Here is an 18,207-nt window from a genome sequence, read left to right on the forward strand (position 1 = left end):
TTTTGTGATCAGTAATGGTCTCTAGTTCATCTTTGATCACAAATGTATTTCTCCTCCACAAATCTGAGAGATAAACTATCCTATGTTCCTCTAATTTATTTATAATCTCATTCTTTATGCCTAGATCATGGACCCATTTTGATCTTACCTTGGTATATGGTGTTAAGTGTGGGTCCATGCCTAATTTCTGCCATACTAACTTCCAGTTATCCCAGCAGTTTTTATCAAAAAGTGAATTCTTCTCCCAAAAGTTAGGATCTTTGGGTTTGTCAAACACTAAATTGCTATAGTTGACTATTCTGTCTTGTGAACCTAACCTTTTCCACTGATCAACTAATCTATTTCTTAGCCAATAACAAATGGTTTTGGTGACTGCTGCTTTATAATATAATTTTAGATCAGGTACAGCTAGGCCACCTTCATTTGATTTTTTTTTATTAATTCCCTTGAGATTCTCGACTTTTTATTGTTCCATATGAATTTTGTTGTTATTTTTTCTAGATCATTAAAATATTTTCTTGGAAGTCTGGTTGGTATAGCACTAAATAAATAGATTAGTTTAGGGAGTATTGTCATCTTTATTATATTCGCTTGGCCTATCCAAGAGCACTTAATATTTTTCCAATTATTTAAGTCTGACTTTATTTGTGTGGAAACATTTTTGTAATTTTGCTCATATAATTCCTGACTTTCCTTTGGTAGATAGATTCCCAAATATTTTATGCTGTCAACAGTTATTCTGAATGGAATTTCTCTTTGTATCTCTTGCTATTGGATTTTGTTGGTGATGTATAAAAATTCTGAGGATTTATGGGGATTTATTTTGTATCCAGCTACTTTGCTGAAATTATGAATTATTTCTAATAGCTTTTTAGTAGAATCTCTGGGATTCTCTAGGTATACCATCATATCATCTGCAAAGAGTGATAGTTTGGTTTCCTCATTGCCTACTCTAATTCCTTTAATTTCTTTCTCGACTCTTATTGCCGAGGCTAGTGTTTCTAATACGATATTAAATAATAATGGTGATAGTGGGCAACCTTGCTTCACTCCAGATCTTACTGGGAAAGGTTCTAGTTTTTCCCCATTGCATATGATGCTTACTGATGGTTTTAAATATATGCTCCTGACTATTTTAAGGAAAAGTCCATTTATTCCTATGCTCTCAAGTGTTTTTATTAGGAATGGATGTTGGATTTTATCAAATGCTTTTTCTGTATCTATTGAGATGATCATATGGTTTTTGTTTGTTTGATTATTGATATAGTCAAGTATGCTAATAATTTTCCTAATATTGAACCAGCCCTGCATTCCTGGTATAAATCCTACTTGGTCATAGTGTATTATCCTGGGGATGATTTTCTGTAATCTTTTTGCTAATATTTTATTTAAGATTTTAAGCATCAATATTCATTAGGGATATTGGTCTATAATTTTCTTTCTCTGTTTTCAACCTACCTGGTTTAGGTATCAGTACCATGTCTGTGTCATAAAAGGAGTTTGGTAGGACTCCTTCAATCACTATTTTTTCAAATAGTTTATTTAGCATTGGAGTTAATTGTTCTTTAAATGTTTCATAGAATTCACATGTAAATCCATCTGGTCTTGGGGATTTTTTCTTAGGGAGTTGGTTAATAGCTTGTTCTATTTCTTTTTCTGAGATGGGACTGTTTAGGATATTTACTTCTTCCTCTGTTAGTTTGGGCAAGCTATATTTTTAGAGATATTCTTCTATTTCATTTAAGTTGTCAAATTTATTGACATAAAGTTGGGCAAAGTAACTCCTAATTATTGCTCTAATTTCCTCTTCGTTAGTGGCAAGTTCTCCCTTTTCATTTTTAAGACTAACAATTTGATTTTCCTTTTGCCTTTTTTTAAATCAGATTTACTAAGGGTTTGTCTATTTTGTTGGTCTTTTTATAGAACCAACTCTTAGTTTTATTCATTAATTCAATAGTTTTTTTTTTTTTTTTTACTTTCAATTTTATTGATCTCTCCTTTTATTTTTAGAATTTCAAGTTTAGTGTTTGACTGGGGGTTTTTAATTTGTTCTTTTTCTAGCATTTTTAGTTGCAAACCTAATTCATTGACCTTCTCTTTCGCTATTTTATTCAAATAGGCCTCTAGAGATATGAAATTTCCCCTTATTACTGCTTTGGCTGCATCCCATACATTTTGGTATGATGTCTCATTATTATCGTTTTCTTGGGTGAAGTTATTAATTATGTCTATGATTTGCTGTTTCACCCAATCATTCTTTAGTATGAGATTATTTAGTTTCCAATTATTTTTTGGTCTACTTTCCCCTGGCTTTTTGTTGAATGTAATTTTCATTGCATCGTGGTCTGAAAAGGATGCATTTACTATTTCTGCCTTACTGCATTTGAGTTTGAGGTTTTTATGTGTCTCATCCACCGAGACCTAGTTACTCGTTGGGGTTTCGAGGAGGATCCAGCCTGAGGAGAAACTGGCGAAAAAGAGGAGGGAGACCAAGCTGATTGTTGCCAAGGACTCAGTTTATTGCTCTCAGGGTACAACTTATATAGGAAAAAGCATGGGAAAGAGAAGTAGGGTGGTCTGGGAAAGGAACATGGGTTATAGCTGGTTCAGTGAGCAGGAACATAGTGTGGTGACAACTCAAGATTGATTCTCAAGAGTTTTGCCCGGTTGCAGTTCTCAGGATTGTTTGACCACCTGCGCGATTCTGTTGCAGCAAGGGGTGGGGAAAATGCACCTTGGCGAGGGCCTTCGGCTTCCAACATTTATGTCCTAATATATGATCAATTTTTGTATAGGTTCCATGAACTGCTGAAAAGAAAGTGTACTCCTTTCTGTCTCCATTATGTTTTCTCCAGAGATCTATCATATCTAATTTTTCTAATATTCTATTTACCTCTCTGACTTCTTTCTTATTTATTTTGTGGTTTGATTTATCTAATTCTGAGAGTGCAAGGTTGAGATTTCCCACTATTATAGTTTTGCTGTCTATTTCTTCTTGCAGCTCTCTTAATTTCTCTTTTAAGAATTTAGATGCTACACCACTTGGTGCATATATGTTTAATACTGATATTGCTTCATTATCCATGCTACCCTTTAGCAAGATATAGTGCCCTTCCTTATCTCTTTTAATTAGATCAATTTTTGCTTTAGCTTGATCTGAGATCAGGATGGCTACCCCTGCTTTTTTTGACTTTACCTGAAGCATAGTAGATTTTGCTCCAACCTTTTACCTTTAACCTGCATGTATCTCCCTGCTTCAGGTGTGTTTCCTGTAAACAACATATTGTAGGATTCTGGCTTTTAATCCATTCTGCTAACTGCTTCCTCTTTATGGGGGAGTTTACCCCGTTCACATTTATGGTTAAAATGACCAATTCTGTATTACTTGCCATCTTGTTAATCCCAATTTATGCTTTTATCCCTTATTTCCCTCTTACCCCTCTTCCCAGTATTAAGCTTGTGAGCACCACTTGCTTGTCACAGCCCTCCCTTTTTAGTATCCCTCCCCCTGCCTTAGAGTTCCTCCCCTTATCTTACCCCTTTCCCTCCCAGTTTCCATATTCCCTTCCACTTAGCTTATTCCTTCCCTTTTCACTTCTCACTTTTCAATGAGGTGGGAGAAGTTTCACCATAAATTGAATATGTCTAAATTTTTTCTCTTAAAGCTAATTCTGAAGGCAGTAAGATACCCACTATATTCATCCCCCTCCATTCTTTCTCTCAGATATAATAGGTTTCCTTTGCTTCTTCATGAGATGTACTACCCCCACTTTACCCTTTTTCTGGTACAATGTCCTTTGCACATCTAGTTTCTAGAACAAGGTATACATGTATTCTTTATATATCTTTATAGCTGAAATATATTCCCAAGATTAATCTTTACCTTTTTAGATTTCTCTTGAGTTCCATATTTGTAGAGCAAACTTTTTTGTTAAGTTCTGTCTTTTTCATCAAAAATAGGTGAAATTTGCTTACTTCATTGAATATCCATCTTCTTCCCTGGAAAAAGATGCTCATTCTAGCTGGGTAAGTTATTTTTGGTTGCATACCAAGTTTTTTATCCTTTCGAAATATCATATTCCAGGCCCTTTGATCCTTTAATGTGGATGCTGCTAGATCCTGGGTGATCCTTATTGTGGCTCCTCGATACTTGAATTGGGTTTTTCTAGCCACTTGCAATATTTTTTCCTTCGTCTGAGGGTTCTGGCATTTGGCCACTATATTTCTTGGTGTTTTGATTTTAGGATACCTTTCAGTGGGTGATCGATGAATCCTTTCAATGTCTATTTTATCCTCTGTTTCTATGACTTCTGGGCAGTTCTCTTTGATAATTTCCTGGAAAATAGTGTCCAGGCTCTTTTTTTCATCATGCTTTTCTGGGAGTCCAATGATTCTCAGATTGTTTCTCCTGGATCTGTTTTATAGGTCTGTTGTTTTCCCCAGAAGGTATTACACATTCTTTTCCATTGTTTGATTTTTTTAGATTTGCTTGACTGATTCTTCTTGTCTCCTCGAGTCATTCAATTCCATTTGTTCGAACCTGATTTTCAATGAACTATTTTCTTCACTCACTTTTTTAAAATCTTTTTCTAATTGTCCAATTGAGTTCTTTTGTTCTGTGGAATTTTTTTCCATTTCGCCAATTTTGTTTTTTTAGAGAGCTGTTTTCTGTTTCCAGTTCACTAATCCTATTTTTCAAGGATTTTATTTCTTTATCCACTCTCTCTTTAAATGAGTGGGATGACTTCTCCAGGCTTTTTTGCCAAGCCTCCCTCTCCTTTTCCCATTTTGCTTCTAGCTCTCTTGTGAGAGCTTTTTAATTTCCTCCATGAGATTCATCTGTGCTGAGGAACAGATGATCTCCTCCTTTGAGGATTCACCTGGAGACTGTCTGTTTTTAGTATCCTCAGGATTTAGAGTCTGCTCTCTTTCTGTATAGAAGCTGTCAAGAGTTAAAGTCCTCTTCAGTTTTTTGCTCATTTTGTCAAAGAATCAAAGACAAACTAGCAAAGAAAAAAAAGAACAAACCCCTGAATGGAGTCTGCTTTCTTTGGGGGAGGGGCTCGGTGGTGTTACCAAGCTTCCTCTACAGACTGCGGAGGCAGCAGCAAGGGACTAGCCGGACTGTGCTGTGCCTGCGCTCTGAGACTCCGAGAGCGTGCTGAGACACTGTTGGAGAGGGGTGGCCAGGTCCTGAGAGACTCCAGCTGTTTGGGGTTGTATTCTTTACCCCCGGTGTTTTTAGCTTCTCTGCTGGGCTGCTGGCTTGCTGCTGGAGCAAAGTATCCAGTCTTGTAGCAAAGCTCTCCCCGCAGAGACGGCTGAGATCATACCCCACCTCCTCTCTGCTCTGCTCCCGTGCTCTCACTACCACTGCCCTCAGTGTGTGCCCAATCTAAAACCATCCCCACCCTCGAGCAAAAACAGACCTTTCTTAGAGAGTTTCAATGATGTCTTCTCTTGGTAACTATTTGTGGGTTTTTTTTTTTTTCAGTCAAGCATTAATTCAGAGGCTTGTAATGAAATGGATAGTGAGAGAAAACGCAGAGCTTACACAGCTGTATGCCTCTTCTCTGCCATCTTGACCGGAAGTCCCCAACAAAATATTGTTAAAGAAATTGTACGTGTTCTGCTTCCAAAATGAGAAAAAAATATATTAAGTGATTATTTAAACAGGAAGTTTTTTGCTTTATGTAAACATAGTATCAAATTCCTCCACTTTTAGAATGCTGGGCGAGTTAACTTTTTATTAAAGCAATATTCAACAAAAGTGAGATGTGTTATGCAGTTAGATATACAAATTTCAATTCAATTCACTTTGATGATAATTTCTTAATCAAGGAAGGATATAAGAAGCAAAGAAATAAAGGTTTACTGTAGATTTTGTGTTAGGAGGGGTATCAAAGGCCATCTCACCTAATCTTCTCTTTTTAAACATTAGAAAACAAGCTCAGGGAGGTTAAATTGCATAAGGAAGATAACACAATGATAAATATAATAGGTAGGACTTCAACCCAGGTCCCCTTCCTCCTAAGCTAGTGGTCTTCTCATTTTTCCATTCTTATGGAATACATGTTATTCTCAAGGACTTTATAGCCAAAATAGTAAATACAAAGAACTATGAAACACACAAAAAATATGGTAGACATAAAGGAAGACTCCAGATAAAGAGTTATAAGAAAACTGATTTTCTTTCTCCTTTTTGGGAGTTCTTGGGACAAGAGAGATTTCAAGTAGGAAGGAATACCACTATTGGGAATTGGTAGAACACAGAGATGGGGGCAGGCGCACAATTTGGAAAAAAACAAAAGAGAAGAAAAAGATGTAATTTTAGTTATATCCCATCATAGCAATTCCTCCTTGAGGAAAAAGTTCTGAATTGTTTTCTTTAAGTTGAAGAAAAACTAAACAAGTCATTTCATATGACTAATATAATACTATGGTGTCAAATATAATAATGAAGGAAGTGGTTTCAGAGAAAACTGAATGTGCTTGTAAAAACTCTGTAGATTATAATGAGCAGAACCAGGAAAAAACTTAGTACTATTATAATGTTGTAAAAACAAACATAATTAAAAGACTTATGAGGTCTTCTCAATTAAAAAAAAAATCATTCTGCAATAGTAACCCATCTCCTAAGAGAGAGATGATGAATTAAATGTACAGAATGAGAAAAATTTTTAAATATGGAGAACATATAAGTCTGTTTCACCTGAGTGTGCATATTTATTATTATGGTGGAAAAAATTGGATGGAGGAAAAGAAAACAATTTTAATACAACAATCAATTTTTGTTAAAATGATTTATTAAATAAATAAAATAATAAAATACTTTTTAATAAAATAATTTAATTGTATTTTTCAGTCAACAAAAAATCTCCTTTCTTTTCCTATCTACCAATTCTCTATTTCCAATTGAGAATGAAAAGAAAAACAAAACCCTATTAAAAATATCTATGGTGTAAAACATAAAAAGTTTGCATTGGTGATAATGATATTATTCCACAATATTTATATTCTATGACATACTCAACCCTTCCTTAAATTATGTTTACATTTATTATTGTTATTATTATATTGTTAAATATTATATTTATATATTCTTCATATTTCTGTGCTTTGCTATTTCAATTTATATATGTACATGTGTGTATACTGTTTTTCTTAAGACTATTCATTAAAATTTACCTTTCTTTGAATTCCCTCTTTTCTCCCCCTTTCTTTTTTGTTTCTTTGTTGAGTGAAATGTGTTCAAGTGTCAGCTATTCCTTTTGCCTGTTCCTATTTGTTTAATATAGACTTTCACATTGTAACCATGCAAGAACATTTTTTCCTAATCTTCCTATCTCTTTTTCCATATAATATTCTTTTTCACCTTTCTACACTTTACTTAAGATCATCTAGACATAACCAAAGCACTTTTACACATTCTCATTAGATTCCATTGACCATTTTTAAACTTGTGAGATTCATAATAATGATTAAATAATAAAATATACTAAATCAGCATTTGGTTGGAAGTAATTTATCCTTATTCATTCCTTTATGTTGCTTACTTAAAAAAAAAATTAACTCCTATATTATAAAGCAGCAGTCACCAAAACCATTTGGTATTGGCTAAGAATAGATTAGTTGATCAGTGGAATAGGTTAGGTTCACAAAACAGAATAGTCAACTATAGCAATCTAGTGTCTGGCAAACCCAAAGATCCTAACTTTTGGGATAAGAATTCATTATTTGATAAAAACTGCTGGGATAATTGGAAATTAGTATGGCAGAAATTAGGCATGGACCCACACTTAACACAGTATACCAAGATAAAATCAAAATGGGTCCATGATCTAGGCATAAAGAACAAGATTATAAATAAATTAGAGGAACATAGGATAGTTTATCTCTCAGACTTGTGGAGGAGAAATACATTTGTGATCAAAGATGAACTAGAGACCATTACTGATCACAAAATAGAAAATTTTGATTATATCAAATTAAAAAGCCTTTGTACAAACAAAACTAATGCAAACAAGATTAGAAGGGAAGCAACAAACTGGGAAAACATCTTCACAGTTAAAGGTTCTGATAAAGGCTTCATTTTCAAAATATATAGAGAACTGAGTCAAATTTATAAGAAATCAAGCCATTCTCCAATTGATAAATGGTCAAAGGATATGAACAGCTAATTTTCAGATGATGAAATTGAAACTATTACCACTCATATGAAAGAGTGTTCCAAATCATTATTGATCAGAGAAATGCAAATTAAGACAACTCTGAGATACCACTACACACCTGTCAGATTGGCTAAGATGACAGGAAAAAATAATGATGAATATTGGAGGAGATGCGGAAAAACTGGGACACTGATGCATTGTTGGTGGAGTTGTGAACGAATCCAACCATTCTGGAGAGCAATCCGGAAGTATGCCCAAAAAGTTATCAAACTGTGCATACCCTTTGATCCAGCAGTGTTTCTACTGGGTTTATACCCCAAAGAGATTTTAAAGAAGGGAAAGGGACCTGTATGTGCTAAAATTTTTGTGGCAGCCCTGTTTGTAGTGGCTAGAAACTGGAAATTGAATGGATGCTCATCAATTGGAGAATGGCTGGGTAAATTGTAGTATATGAATGTTATGGAATATTATTGTTCTGTAAGAAATGACCAGCAGGATGAATACAGAGAGGCTTGGAGAGAGGCTTGAACTGATGCTGAGTGAAATGAGCAGAACCAGGAGATCATTATGTACTTCAACAACAATACTGTATGAAGATGTATTCTGATGGAAGTGGATTTCTTTGACAAAGAGAAGATCTAACTCAGTTTCAATTGATTAATGATGGACAGAAGCAGCTATATCCAAAAAAAGAATACTGGGAAATGAATGTGAACTATTTGCATTTTTGTTTTTCTTCCCGGGTTATTTTTACCTTCTGAATTCAATTCTCCCTGTGCAACAAGAGAACTGTTCAGTTCTGCAAACATATATTATTTCTAGGATATACTGCAACATATTTAACATATATAGGACTGCTTGCCATCTCGGGGAGAGGGTGGAGGGAGGGAGGGGAAAAATCGGAACAGAAGTGAATGCAAGGGATAATGTTGTAAAAAAAAAAACTACCCTGGCATGGGTTCTGTCAATATAAAGTTATTATAAAATAAAAAAAGAAAAGGAAAAAAAAAGGATAGATTGGTGTAGGTGGGGCATTTTTCCACTCTCTGAGTCAAAACTGTAAGGTTATGAACATCTAGACAAGCCTATGCCTGGGACATGTGAGATCTTCAAATACAATTGGCATCTTTTCCCCAGCTTCTAAGTAACTGAGGATGTGCTACTGGAGAAACTGTGATATAGCATAATTTAATGAATAGCCATGCAAATGTTCTACCAAGTCATTAACCTCACCTTTATAATCATCCTATGATTTATCATTGTTTGGCATTCTCCTTTTGGTATAAAAATAAAATTGTCTGTTTGATAAGCAAAAAACAAACAAACAAACAAAAACTCCTTTGTTTGAACTTAAAAAATTCTATAACACTGTGGTTATATCAAAAAGAATGTTCAGAAGTTATTTCACTAAAGATCAATTTTTGCCCCTGTAGGAATTATATTCAGGGTTTTGTTTTTTGGGGTTTTTTGGTTTTTTTTTGCCTGGGTGGTATGTTATTCTTTCCTGTAGGTCTACAAACTTTGGAATATTATATTTCAAGACCTCTATTTCTTAAAAGTAGGGATGCCAAATTATATATAATGCTGATTATGATTCCTTCTTATTCCAATTCTTTCTTTCTGGCTGCTTATCATATTTTTCTGTGACCTGTATTGTTCCTCTAAATTTTGGCTCTAGTGTTCTTGGATATTTTCATTTTGGGATTTCTTTTAATAAGGAACAGGGGAAGATTTTTATTTACACACAACCTTCTGGTTCTAAAAAAAAATAGAAAAATTTCTCTTAAGATTTCTTGAACCAAGGGATGTGTGAAAACTGGAATACTAATACTTTGTTGGTGAAGTTGTGAACTGATCCAACCATTCTGTAGAATAATATGGAACTATGCCCAAAGCACTATCAAACTGTGCATACCTTTTGAGTCAGCAGTGTCTCCACTGGCCCTGAATTCCAAGAGATCATAAAAAAGGGAAAAAGACCCACATGTGCAAAGATGTTTGTAGCATCCTATTTGTAGTGGCAAAGAACTGGAAACTGAGTGTCTGTCCATCAGTTCGAGAATTGCTGAATAAATTATGGTATATGAATGTTATGGAATTTTATTGTTCTATAAGAAATAATCAGCAGAATCATTTCAGAAAGGTCTGGAGAGATATTGAAGTGATACTAAGTGAAGTGAGTAGAACCAAGAGAACACAATACACAACGACAACAAGATTTTACTATGATCAGTTTTGATGGACATGGCTCTTTTAAACAGCAAGGTGATTCAGGTCAGTTCCAACAGGCTTTTGATGGAGGGAACTATCTGCACCCAGAGAAAGGACTGTCTGGACTGAGTATGGATCACAGCATAACATTTTTCACTTTTTGTTGTTGTTGTTGCTTACATTTTGTTTTCTTTCTTATTTTTTCTCTTTTTGATCTGTTTTCTTGTGCAGCATGATAATTTTGAAAATATATATATACAGAGAAGAATTGCACATGTTTAACATATATTGTATTACTTCCTGTCTAAGATAAGTAATGGGGGAAAAAAGGGAGGAAAAAAGTTGGAACACAAGATATTGCAAAGAGGAATATTGAGAACTATCTATGGATATGTTTTTGAAAATAAAAGGCTTTATATAAAAATTTTTCTTGAACTATAATGTAACTTGTATTTTTTGTCTAAGTAGTTTAGTCATTAAGTTTTTTCCTACTGAAATCAGAATGTTTTCCTATGAGAAACATTTCTTTATTTTTAAATCTTGAATTTGTTTTAATATTTCTTATTATCTCATAATTATCTATTATTACATATTATCTATTTTTTTGTTAATAGCTTCTATTTGGTCCATTCTAATTATCACAAAGTTTGTTGTTTAGGGAAGGTTTTTTTTTTATTCCTTCTTGTGCTAATCTATTCATTCTATAACCAGTTCTTTCATATATTTTCAATATTTTTGTCTACATCTCTTATTTAATTTATAAACATTTTAAAATCTTCATTTATTCTAAAAGTTCTAATTCAACTCTACTAGCCAATGTTTCGGGGGCTTTTCTTGCAATGTTTTGGAATTATTTCTTTTTGGAATATTTCTTGAGCATCCCCATCATCATAATCACTTTTTAAAGTGGTGATTTTGTCGTTGTTATTGATGTTATTTACTTGGTCATTCTTCCAGCCTATTATCTGACACAGAACATGGTTAGAGTCCATTTCTGTGCACTCTTTGTTGAAAGGTTTGAATTAGTCTTACATTTTTTGCCAGGTATTGACTGGTTTGTTAATCCACCCTTTCATTCACAGTTTAAATAGGGATGATAGCATCCAAAGCATTATGATCAAAGACAAAGTCTATTATTTGGGCCCTTCTCTGAGCTCTGAAATTGTCCAACTTTGATTTAGTTGACACATCAGTTGTAATGGGCTGAGGCTTGAGTTGATGCACTGAGGTCCCAAGCACATGAGGCTAAATAGTAATTGGACCATACTCTATTAATATATAAGCTTGGAGAAAGAATGGCCCCCACCCACTCTTTGTGCAAGTCCTGATGTGTTGTATAGGAAATGACTATTTTGGTGGGTGGAGGCAGGGGAGTGGAAAAGGAAGGGGAAGGAGAGACTGATTGCATTGCCATTGCAACAGCTTTTCAGCTCAGATCTCTCTCTGTTAGCTGGCTTCCTGTTGCAGCTGCCCATATTGCTATTGCAATCTTTCTTGCCCATATTGCTATCACAATCCTTATTCACCTCTTCACTTCAATAAAGATTGAAGCTTTTTCCCTTAACCTCAATTCCTGACTCTGGCTGATTTTAAATACGCGGTTATTACAGTCAGTAGCTATCACTCATACTTGAGCAGCTCTATTTGAGTTATTAACATTTTGAATAAGAAAACTGAGGAATTTCCATTAGTCAGGATTTCTGTCTTGGTACTTCCACTGCAGGCCTCAGACTATTCTGGTAGGTGGAGGAGACCCTACTCTATTTCAGATGTCACAACCACACCATTGTTGTTTGCTTCTGAATTTATTTCCATTTTCATAACTAGTTCCATAGGCCTGTGACTACTTCCCACTCTTAACTAAAGGTTTTTTCCTCAGTTTACTCTGAATTTGTGAGCTACAACTGAACAGTGGGATAATAACTTCCTGTTTCCAACCATTTCCTAATTTTTCATGTTGGAGCCCCAGTATTTGTCTGGTACCTCCTCTTGAAGTAGAATACAGTGACTTCATGGAAATGAATTGTTCCAAGGCTGCTTCTAACTAGACTCCAACTTCAGTGTCCCCAGATCAATCTTTCAATGTTAAATATTGGCTCCAAAATTTAAAATTAACACCAAAGAATCACTTTTGAAAAAATTTGGATAAAATTTTCTGGATTTAATACTTTAAAAATTGTAGGAAGCTAAATGTTTGAACTAATTAAACATGAATATATATGTATATATAGTGAGTGTGTGTTTGTGTATTAGTAAATATTTTAACAGCAGCCAGCATGGCATATTGGCTTTGATTTCAGGAATGCCAAGAATAGTTTAAATGAGAGCCCTCACTGTAAGCATTTGTGATGAGGGCTTCATATATTCGTGAATTTGAAAAATTAGGAAGAATTTGACCAGTCTCTCTCACTCTTCAGTTTCTTTAACTGGCAGCAAGTCTCTCTCCAAAAGACTGATTATTGTGATAGTCCAACTATAGACACAAAATAGAAGAAAATAAAAGATATGAAAAATATCATGTGTACAAAGGAGATTTTTGAGAATCTAAAAGCTGTGTCCAGATTAGAGAGTTAGTGTTTTAAAGCCAGTCAGTATGGTGATCTTAAACATGACTTTCTAAATTTCCAATTTTGTAAAGAAGTCCCAAGTTGGAAATGGTTTGCCTAAGTACCATTTTGATGGTAATTGATAAAAACAAAACAATAATATGCTGGTAAATATCCAACAATTGGTTCTCAGGGTAAAATATACACACAATATGCTTTTAAGTTTCAGCTGCATCATTAACATTATTCTATCACTTTTCTGTCATTGTCATAGACATTTAATAAAATAATAAATCGTGCCCTACTCTGTAATGTTTCCATATTTCTCAGGAATAATGTAATAATAATAAGTTTAGCAATCGATCTTTTGAATTCGTACTAAGCTGACTTTAACATGCTATAATCTGCTACATCCAACTATATATCTATACTTTGGGATCTTTCAGTATAGTAAACAGTTGAGGAATGAGAGTAAAAATATTACTTGATTTATTCAAGATTGGGTAACAAAAATATGTGGGGGTTTCTATAATATTATGTATAATGGAATTGAGTTGATAATGATAATTTATGAAAATTAGGAAGAGAGGAAGATTCTTTCTTGGCTTGTTTTAGTGATGGCACCAAAAAGGGAAGAAACAACACTTAGAGGATAGATACTAATTACCTGGCAAAATCCAAGGATATGATTTGGGGTCATTCCTTCAAGGAAGGAGTCAAAGTCATATCTATCTATCTATCTATTTATCTACCTTTAAATTCTACAAATGAATCAACAACTCAGATTCTTTTGAGAAGAGTCATTAAGTTAGTAACCAAGTATATTTTAAATTCTGCCAAAAAAAGAGGATTGGGGCAAAACAAGAAGAATAAACTATTAATACACAAACAAAGAGATATGGCTGTCAAGATGGCAGAATAAAGGAAGAAACTCAACTAACCTCCCCCTCCCAAACCAATGTAAATTTCTTTAAATAATGACTCAAATCAAAACACCAAAAACAATAGAGTAGAGCATTTTTCAGCCCAAGATAACCTAGAAGGCTAGCAGAAAGATCTCTGGAAACAAGGTAGGAATTCAGTGTACAACTCCAGTGCAACCCCAGCCCTAGCACTAGCCTCAGCCCCATACCAGCAAAGCAGGAACTGGTCCTAGGGATCTCTGAATCAACAACAGTACTGGTGGCTTTCAGAGTTCTCAGCAGAGACACCAAAGACAACTTGCAAGGTCAGCAGAAAAGGTCTGTAATGTCAGGTTGGGACTCCAGCATGCAATCACAGTATAGGATGTGCCAATGCAGGCTGGTCCCAGCCCCAGCTCCAGCATCAGCAAAGCAGGATCTCTGAATTAGCAGCGGCACTGGCACTTTCTAGACCTCTCAACCCAGAGGCATCAAAGACAACTTGCAAAGTCGACAAAAAAAAAAAAAAAGGCTTGTCAATAAGGTGAGAGGGCCTGGGAAATCAGCAAACCAAGAGTGTTTGTAGGCAAGTGGTGGCAGTTGCACCTTCCAGAGTCCTTGGGGATTTTGAAAAGAAAGAAAGAAAGAAAAAGGGAAAATTAGGGTAAAAAATTGAGAGAGGCAAAAAAGAAATAAAAAACTAATTCGGAGAAGAATGCCTTAAAAAGCAAAATTAGTCAAATGAGAAAGGAAATACAAAAGCTTATTGAAGAAAATAATTTCTTAAACATTAGAATTGAGCAAATGGAAGCTAATGACAGGAGAAATATGCAAGTAAGATTTTACATTTTAATATAGCATGGAGATATCTATGCAAGAATATGTTTCCTTTTTTAATTTTCAGAAGTAATTTATTAAAATATAATCATATTAACCAGAAGTATTTACTTCATGCATTAATTTATCACCTTAACTAAGTGTTATTGTACAGAGACATGAAACAGGTAAGTTTTGATGCTGGAAAGAAGGTTGGAAAATAGGACCCTATCTGTCCAGTGGATGTTAATATCATCACCATTATCTTCATATTAATACAGCACTTAACAAATATTATCTTATTTTATCATTACAACAATCCTGGGAAATAGGCACTTATTATTCTCATTTTATAGATAAGGAAATTGAGGAAGAAAGGGGTTATAGTGATGCAAAAATATATTTCAAAGTAAATGATATTGGTTCATTTGTTGAAGAATAGAATAGCACAGCTGCAAGGAAAGACTTTGCTGCTACAAGATGCTATTTATTATCTACTTAATAAAACATGTAAAAAGAGTGGGATCACACATTATAGAAACATGATAACAAGTAAAACTTGCTATACCATAAAGTCATAGCTATACCATATACTGTCTAGGTGACCTTGGGCAAGTCGTTAACCTCTCATTCTTAAAAGTGACCTTATAAAATATAATTTGCTGAATATATGTGAATTTACAAAAAAAGAATTAAAGTTCCTCAACTTTTGTCCAAAATTCTTGTCCAAAATAACAAAAAATAAAATAAAGATATGGTAGTTATTTTTTTTTTAATTTTGCTTCAAGGAAGTGCAGTGAGTGACCCTCTCCCCAAATTCAGTTAATGACATGATCAGTCATCAATGATCCTGCAAATTGGAAATACTCACAAATGTTCAAGAAAGCCAGTGAATTCATTAAAAACTTCTAAATTTAGTAATCAGTCAATTTTCTCTGTAGTTTAACTGCAGTAGTAATTTCAGGAAGTCTTTTTCTTAGTAGAACTCAGAATGAGATGTTTTACTGGCATGAACTTAAAAAGGAACTGTTCTTCAAATTCAATTGTATGTAATTAGAAATTATAGTATCACTATTATTGTATCATTTATGAAGAAATAGTGTATCTCTAATTCATCCATTATAAGACCATTAGAGAAATAACATTTTATCTGTTTAAAATGTCTTAGTTGATAGCTGTATTATTTAATAGAAAAATTGAGTTTAGAAATGGGAGAATTAATACAATAAGCCACATATCCTCCACATCATCAGTGTCTTAGCTCATTTGAAAGAAGCCTGCTTCAAAAATCAGAAAACAATCTATAGAAATACTATAATTATTATTCTATTCTTTCTCTTAGGTTAAAAAAAAAAAGAAGGGAAAAAAAAAAAAAAACTTTACAGCAATTTCTGTTTCGTCCCTTCCACTTTCTTTCCCCTTCAGAGGCAATGTAAATATAGCTTAGAACATTGAACTTGGAATTAAGAATAACTTAGAGTGAATTTCCACCGTACTCCTGCAGATTTATTTACCTACTCTCTCTTTGTGTTCTCTACTAACAAGTTAAAAAAAATAGAGATTACTTACATTACTGACCTCACAACATTTTTATAAACTCTATTTTCTGTAAAACCTAAAACCTTATTATAATGACTACTGGTATAAACTAGCATAAACTATTAATTGAAAATGTTTTGCATCATGAAATTTCTTTAAATTAATTAATATTTAAATCCAGGGAATGGTAATTTGAGCATGTCTATATGTATATGTGTATATGTGTATAGTTATCTCTGTGCTCAAGTGGCTGGATCAACTAAAAAAATTACCTAACCTTGTAAATATTTCCCAATTAATTTATTCCTATCTAACAAATAAGTTAATAGCCTTTCTAGTTGTAGAGTTCATTCCAGGAATAGTTATAAAGTGCTGAATAATGATAGCAGTGCTCCTACCACCATCTTTCCTTTGAAAATGGTACTAATGAGGTCACATTCTTTCACTTCTGACCTTAAGAAGTTAAAAATCTTTCTAGGGCAACATTAAGACTTTATTCTAGTATAGCTATTCTAGAAGTTGATTCTATATTACCTAATAAAGTTATAAATATATTTTAAAAACCTTAATATAATATACGTATTGTTAATTATAACAGCAATAAACACACACACACACACACACACACACACACACACACACACATATACAGAGAAAGAGAGAAAGAGAGAGCACTTTAAAGTTTCCAGAGTACTTTACAAATATTATTTCATTTGATCTTCTCAACCTCGGAAAGTAAAAACTATTATCCCCACTTCATAGATGAGGAAAATGAGGCAAATACAGTAAATTATTATTTCCATGGTCACATGGGTAGTTAATAATAACTTGTGATTTGGATTCAAATTTATGTCTTCTTTATTTCAGGTCTAGAATTATATATTAGTCTTCATGTAGTGCCTCTTGAATTAAAAAACAAAATCCCTTCTGGTTCTGGTAAAAAAGAAGCATTATCTTGAAGATTTCCTTTTACATTATTTCTTCTTTTACTCTTTAAAATTTTTTTCATAGGATACAGCCTAAAGAAAAGTGGCTTTTTCATTTTTCTTTGTGTTCATACTCTTGGCATAAAAATAGAAGCTAAACGATTGATGAGTCAAGTTCAGAATATACTATCCTGTTCCATCACTTTAAACTTTTATATTTAGATATCTGGAGGGCTTCTTATGTTATCATTTATAAATCATATGTAATCATAGCAATTTGAGGTTTACAAAATGCTCTCTTCACAATAACCTCATTTGGAAATGAAAGTATCATTTCCATTTTATAGTGAAGCAACTGAGACTCAGACAGGTTAAGTGATTAGCCCATGGATGAACAAGTTATCAAGTGTCAGACCCTGGAGTGGACACAGCTTTTCAGAGTTCCTAAATTCATTCACCTTCTTGTTGGTGGTTAATGATTACAATGATGTAATTGTAGCTTAGTACAATTACATTATTACAGCATACTGAATATGTGTGAACTAGAGAACCACCATATTAAGTACTAAGTATATATATATATATATAGCCCTCATGTTAGGCATCATGCCATACCTTGGAAACTTCAAACCCTGCCCTAAAGGAATTTTATTGAAGGGTTATTCACACATACCCCCACCAAGGAATCTATGAACTTGTATAGGAAGAAATATATTTTTTCTCCATCCTTTATTTCCATTAATCTCCAATTGAAATCTCCTGTGTCCTTAATTTATTTTGTTTTAAATACAAAATTTCAGTTTGAAATTCAAAAATTTCCATTTAAAATTCAAAAATATTTTGAAAAATTAAAATTTATTTATTTAGCTCAAATATTTTAATTAAAAATTATTTTGGGAAAGGGACCCTAGGCTTTTGAAGACTACTTGAGGGGTCCATAAAAATTAAAAAATAAAAACTTTTATATTAGATATTTCAAAGAAGTTTAATTCATATTAAAGATCTGCATAAGAAATGTACCAGATGTGCTCAGGCATACCTCAAAATATATGTCAACATTTTGTTGAGTAGGTATGGGTTTCATTTTTAAGTTAAT

This window comes from Antechinus flavipes, chromosome 4 (genome assembly GCF_016432865.1).
Source record: "Antechinus flavipes isolate AdamAnt ecotype Samford, QLD, Australia chromosome 4, AdamAnt_v2, whole genome shotgun sequence".
Classification (NCBI taxonomy): Eukaryota; Metazoa; Chordata; class Mammalia; order Dasyuromorphia; family Dasyuridae; genus Antechinus; species Antechinus flavipes.